Below are 6,309 nucleotides of genomic sequence, written 5' to 3'. Positions count from 1 at the left end.
TAGTGTTATGGAAGGTGATGTCTTCCTGACTTTTCTGGAACTGTTCATTTAATGTGATTTCTTAAACATGCCAGTTGGACTTTACAGAGACCTTTCCATGTTTGCTTACAAAAGCAGTGTTACACTGTTGTCGTGGTTCAAGCCCAGCTGGCAACTCAGAACCACGCAGCCTCTCGTACACTCCCCCCAACTTCTGCTTGCTCACTCTCCCGTGTTCTTCCCTGTCCCACACCTGGAGGGATGGGGAGGAGAATCAGAGGAATGTAACTCCCACGGGTTGAGATAACAGCTCTCCAGTAACTAAGGTATAATACAAACCACTGCTGCTACCAATAATAATGATAAGAGGAATAACAAGGGGAGAGGACACAACCGCTCACCACCCGCCGACCGATACCCAGCCCGACCCGAGCAGCGATCTGGGCCTTCCGGGTAACTCCCCCCAGTTTATATACTGGGCATGACGTGCTGTGGTATGGAATACCCCTTTGGCCAGTTTGGGTCAGGTGTCCTGTCTCTGCTTCCTCCCGGCTTCCCCTCCTCCCTGGCAGAGCATGAGACTGAGAAAAGTCCTTGGTCAGTAAACATCACTGAGCAACAACTAAAAACATCGGTGTTATCAGCGTTGTACCCAGACGGAAAGTCAAAACCACAGCACTGCACCAGCTACTGAGAAGGAGAAAAAATGACTGCTGTAGCTGAACCCAGGACAAATGTCCACTCATTGTTTGCACTAGATTAAGGAATACACTTCCTATTGAGAATTATTATTCCTGCATCTGTGACTGGGTGGTGGGGTGGAGTATTTTAGGACATATTAAATGACACTAGATGTCTACATTTAAGCAAGGGAGTTGTAAGACAGGTACCTTTAGCTACCAACAATTGTCTCAAAACTCAGGGTGTTTGCCTTCAAGCATATTTTATAAATGTCTTAGTTTTCTTTCAAGTAAGGGACTGCTTTTGAACTGTGTTCATAGACAACGAGCTACAAACAGAACCTAACACAATTCATTAGTTAATGCTCTATTGTATTATGAACACAAAATTGATGGGCCAAGTTTGGATGTTTGCCTAATGTCTTCTTTTTAGGCATTTTTCAGTTGTGTACCTTCAGGAGTTGCTGTTTGCCCAGTGACAGCAACTCTGAGACTTAGGGAACATGCATTACTATCAGGCAGTGTCCACAGAAGCTGGTGGTGAAAGAAACAGGATGGGGTGTGATTTGGTGAACCGTAACTAGACTAAGATGAGAAATCTGGAGTTTGGCTTTCACTGAATTCAGGTTTTTCCAAGTGGAAATTTGATGAAGAGAAGCCAGTGCTGGAAATTGATGGGAATTTTCTCAGCCTCATGATAGAAATTATCAAAGCAGTGAAGTCTTATGATTAACTAACTGCCCAAGTGCCAGTGTATTCAGCTATGAGAGACTTCATTTCAAGTTGCTGCTTAATATGACTCAGATCAAAGTCTCCTGCATTCTAGCTGAATGCCCTAAATTCCGTATTATAAAATAATTCTCTCTTTACCTAAGTGAATTTTTAATTACTCTATAAAGAGAGGAAGGCAGAGAAATTCAATTGAAAATATAAAATATCAAAGTGCTTAGAAGCCTCCACCACAAATCTCCCTAAGTATAAGGCCTATTTTTAAAACAGAGACTTCACCCTGGGTTTTCCAGCCTGCTTTAGCACTATGGCTGTCTGAGTTCTTGTCCAAAGAACAGGTATTTTCACAGAGTAAGGGGCTTTGGTTTCATCCTTATGGTGAATGGACTTTATTTTCTTTGATGATGGAAGACGAGTTTGCAGCTCTGCTATAGGGCTTTTTTGTCTTTCTTTAAAATAATCCTGAAAACATTGAGTAAAACTGTGCTCATTATTGAAAACCAATTATTTGTAACCTGAGGCAACTTTCTAAATTACTTCTTCCTTGGGGCTCTCAAAGTTTCCTTCAATTCAGCTGCTAAATTGCAAGTTTACCCACTCCTGAATTATCCACAGCCCCCAATATCTATACGGTGTGGAAAACATATACCAAAAATGGATTAGAAAGTGTCTGTCAAGCAAAACAAGTGGCCAACTTAAAACTTTTTTTTCTGCTTCTTCCAGTTTTTCAGCTTCCCATAAAACACTTCCTTTAAACCAGATTCAGTAACCAGGACATGCAATCAGAAACCCATCTACTTGTCAATGGGCAGTTCTAACTATACATTTACTTAGACATTCAAACTACATGGCAGGTCTCAGCTGCTTATTGATTTTAGTCCATTAAAACAGATGGTTTTGTTTAGCATTGAAAAAGTGAACAATTTTCCTGACACCAACCACTTGTTTAATAGTCTTGGAATAATCTATATTTCATTAAAATGATGACTTATTACACCCAAACACTCTCCTGTCTTCTTAACTATTGATTTAAAGCAGTTTAACACTTGTATAGCATGTAATAAATTGGTCTGGACTGGCAGCTCATTGTTATAAAGTCATTCTTAACTATATAAACACTGAACTGGCATATATTAGAGATGTTCCTCAGATTAGTTTCTGGGAAAGGATCTTTCCCACCAAAACAGAGTCAGTACTTTTTAGCTTTTTAAAGCCTCATCAAACCTTTAGGGAAGTAGAAGGTACCACAACCAATATTCATAGCATGATTTATAGGAGAAAGAAGCTTTCCACTAAATGCTGACCATAAACCCAGTACTGTATTTAGTAGAGTAATCCATCTCGTAGATATTTTAAACTGGGCATTAATGGTGCTGAAAAGTCGAGTGGCAGTGAATCACCTGTATTGGGGAGAAGTAGTTAGGATCTTTATTAGTGGAAATGATTCAAACATACCTAAGCCTTTTAGCCCTTTATTCTCCAGTCAGTGACTTCCTATTTTTTTCCTGATCACATTTTTCGCTGCTGATACCACTAAAGCCTTGCTTTGACATGGTGGAATAGATTCATCATCTCCATGCTTACAAAGAAGGGAAACATCAGACAGAAGCAGGTTTCAAACATAATCTGCTTTATGAGCTGCCGGCAGATACTCCCCTACTATTGTCGTTCCACTTCAGTTCACCTGAAGAAATCAAAACAGACTCTTAGTAAAGAGTAAGCAAAAAGTAGAAGCTTTCTGTGAAACCCAAAAGAAGAATGCACAGTCAAGTCCAGTGGAGATACTAGTTGCTCCCACACTTAAAACAGATTGGCAATAGTTCAAATACGCTGCTCTCTTCCCTTGAAATATGGTGTCTGAAGTCAGCATGAGGATTTAGTCATATTAAAAGGGTCATTTCAAATCAGCTATTATTTCATAGGGCAGCTAGTATTATAAAGGGGAAAAATATTCACTGCAATATAGGCAACAATTTTTAGATAAGACAGTTTTGCTACTTCTCAAGTACACACAGTCAGTAATTGCCCATCTAGAAAGAGAAACAAGGAGAAGAAACCAGCTCATTTTAAATAGAAAACCACAATGGCTAACGTAGAGAAATGCTCAGGAAAAGCCAGATGAGGTTTGGAGCCTTTTTCTAAATTGGACTTCAAAATGATGATCACAGCCCTGAGAGAGAGTAGAATGATACTATTAGTTTTTCAGAGAAGAACATCACAGTACAGAGAGTTAGAGTCAAGCAACAGTCACTTGCTATTTGAGAAATCTACAGACAGAAATGACTACTCTGCTTTAACCACCCAAGAAACATTTTCAACTTTTCTGGACAAACAATCATCAGTGTGAGAGAGAACCATAGTATCAGCAATTCCTCTGCCCCATCACCTTACACTTACACTGCACAAGATTTAACCTGACCAACAGTACTGCTCCTACAATGTAGTTTGGACAATTCTGGGAAGAATTAGCCCTGCTGCACATGAGCCAAGGAAATACAGAAAGAATACAGCCAAACTGGCACCACCAGTGTGATTCATGAAATCCACTCCTATCCACCTTTTTTGTATCAGTCAGCTGGTGAGAACAGAACAGGCCACAACAGGTTTGCTTTGCCCCTGTGGGCTTTATGCAGTTCATAGACATTGCGTTGATGACCCCTGTCCTAAACCAAAGTAGTCAAAGTTATTCAATATTACTTCTCCCACCAGTCATGGTGACAATTAAAACATTCAATCCATATGTTTTCTACCTACTGTAAGAAAGCCATGCAAGGTATGTATTACTGAATTTAACTCACTAAATAAGGTATGTATTAATAATAGTTTGTAGTATATGCACAGCTGAAACACATGTTAAGTCACATAAGTACATTGGGTAAAACGTAAAAAAAGCAGGCAAAGCACACACTGTGTGCAACGTGTACATTAAGACTCAAGAAGTATTTATCAAGAAACACTAATGTAGACATAATAGACTGTTATCAGCTTATAGATCACTTCTTTCTTTTAACCATGTGATGGCTCCTTTGTTGAGGCACTCTCAGGCTTTTTCCTCATCATATTTGCTTGTTTTTTCTCTCCTACCCTGTGTAATCTACTTTGGCACCTACTCATCTTGGTCCCTACTGTCAGGCAAATTGGACACCTCCCGTCCCTTAGCAGTGCTCCTCTCCCATTCTGTAGGCCCATATTTTATTTGATGGAAACCAGAAGCGTAAGGAAACCATGGTACAAAGGTGTGTCTGTGTCTTAACTTGGTACAGGGAAAGAAGAGGTATGATTCATTTCTTACTCAAGGCACTTACATGTAGATGTCTGTGGGAGGATGCTGACACATGTGCAAAGAACCTGTTGCTGTTACAGCCAGTGGGCAGCCAGGGTCTTATTCAGTTGTTTAAACATCCCTTTGGGACTGGTAGGTTTGACTAAGGGTTTAATGGAGTTTGTACGTATATGACTGTAACAGCATCTGTAGGGCAGACAGGTTGTATTAGAGGAGCTCAGATGGCACCATATGACTATCTTTAGGTATCTGAATAGCACACCTAATTGGTGGAGCCTAGAGCACAATGCAAGCACCCCTAAAATACACATCTACATTCATGTGTATCATTATCCAGACTCCAATGACTAATTAGATCTCATTTGAGTAAAGTGGGGATTTACACATCTGGTATAGAAGTACAAGCCTCACTTTAGATGTCTTAATCTCTCACTGAATCTGCTTCTTCTACCAAACAGGGCCTGGGATCAGGAGGATTTTTAAATTAAGCATAGCCTACATTCATACCATCCAAAAACCTATCTCAATGACACAGTGCAGTGACCTGAATAAAAGCATATGCCAGACTTGAATAAACTCCTCTGGGAACCAGCACCTGGATAACCATAATAGTGTTGTTCTCTTCAGGGTTTGTATGTCAATTTTCTCATTGAGAGCTTGTTCAGGTACTTCTCAACATTACACTATACCTTTCTGATACATCCTGAATGCCTTTCAGTAGAGTGTTAAGTGATGTAGCTAACATCTGTCACATGTAATTTGTCCCCTTTTCTCCACTCCCCAAGGGAGAAATTATGCATGCAGTGTAGTGTTTTGTTTTAGTTAAGAATTTGTGCTTGCTGTTTACACATAAAAGATGCCAGGACAGAATGGCTGTAAGATGAAGATCTCCTGCTGTGAATTCAGAGCTCTGGGGTTTTGCCCTGTTTCAAACCTCTATGAGAAGCTAGCCTTCTGCTTAGCCATTTGAAAGTGCCTTCCCATCTAGAACAGACAAAATGGAAAAGTACTTCACTACTCACAAGGTTTTCTTCTGCTTGTCTGACTGAGAACATGAATATGCTGTTAATTAACAGTTCACTGAAAGGTGGCAAGACCTTTACACCTCTTGATCCATCTGTTATGGCTGCTGTGCATGCAGTGCGAAGGCAGAAGCAAAAGAATGTTCTTTGTGAAAAGGAGAAAACCAAGCTGTGCAATGCCCCTTACTATTTTTTCGGCTTGGTCCATGTAACTATACTGGTTTTGAAGGTATCTCTGCAAAGGGCGTATTTTAAGTAAGACCTCTGTTCCTATTGTTTTCTGCTATTAGTAGGTGAAATATTAAAAGGCATCACCAAAGCTAGAAGAATTTAACCCCTCCCAACATACGAGCTGTACTTGCATGAAGGTAAATATGGTAAGTACAACAGATACAAAGGGAGAAAGCTCACTCTTCTCAGCTTACCAAGTCCTCAGCTCACCAAGATGTTCTGCTTTTTAGGGTCACCTGAATAGTGCATGATAAAAAAGACAGGGTCAGAATGGCCGAGCGGTCTAAGGCGCTGCGTTCAGGTCGCAGTCTCCTCCTGGAGGCGTGGGTTCGAATCCCACTTCTGACAATTGCTTTTATGTCAGTGACAGGCTGGAGAGTATGGA

At 40.4% G+C, this 6,309-nt stretch overlaps 1 non-coding gene across 1 annotated transcript; it reads left to right on the top strand.

Moving 5' to 3' along the window:
- Positions 1–6,188: 6,188 nt before the first annotated feature.
- Positions 6,189–6,272, top strand: TRNAL-CAG. The gene has a single exon. It is a non-coding gene; the product is annotated as a tRNA-Leu (tRNA).
- Positions 6,273–6,309: the final 37 nt, after the last annotated feature.

Source organism: Nestor notabilis, unplaced genomic scaffold, assembly GCF_000696875.1.
Source record: "Nestor notabilis isolate BGI_N333 unplaced genomic scaffold, ASM69687v1 scaffold6235, whole genome shotgun sequence".
NCBI classification, from domain to species: domain Eukaryota; kingdom Metazoa; phylum Chordata; class Aves; order Psittaciformes; family Psittacidae; genus Nestor; species Nestor notabilis.
The sequence above is the reverse complement of the archived record's forward strand: the minus strand, read 5'-3'. Positions and strand labels throughout refer to the sequence as shown.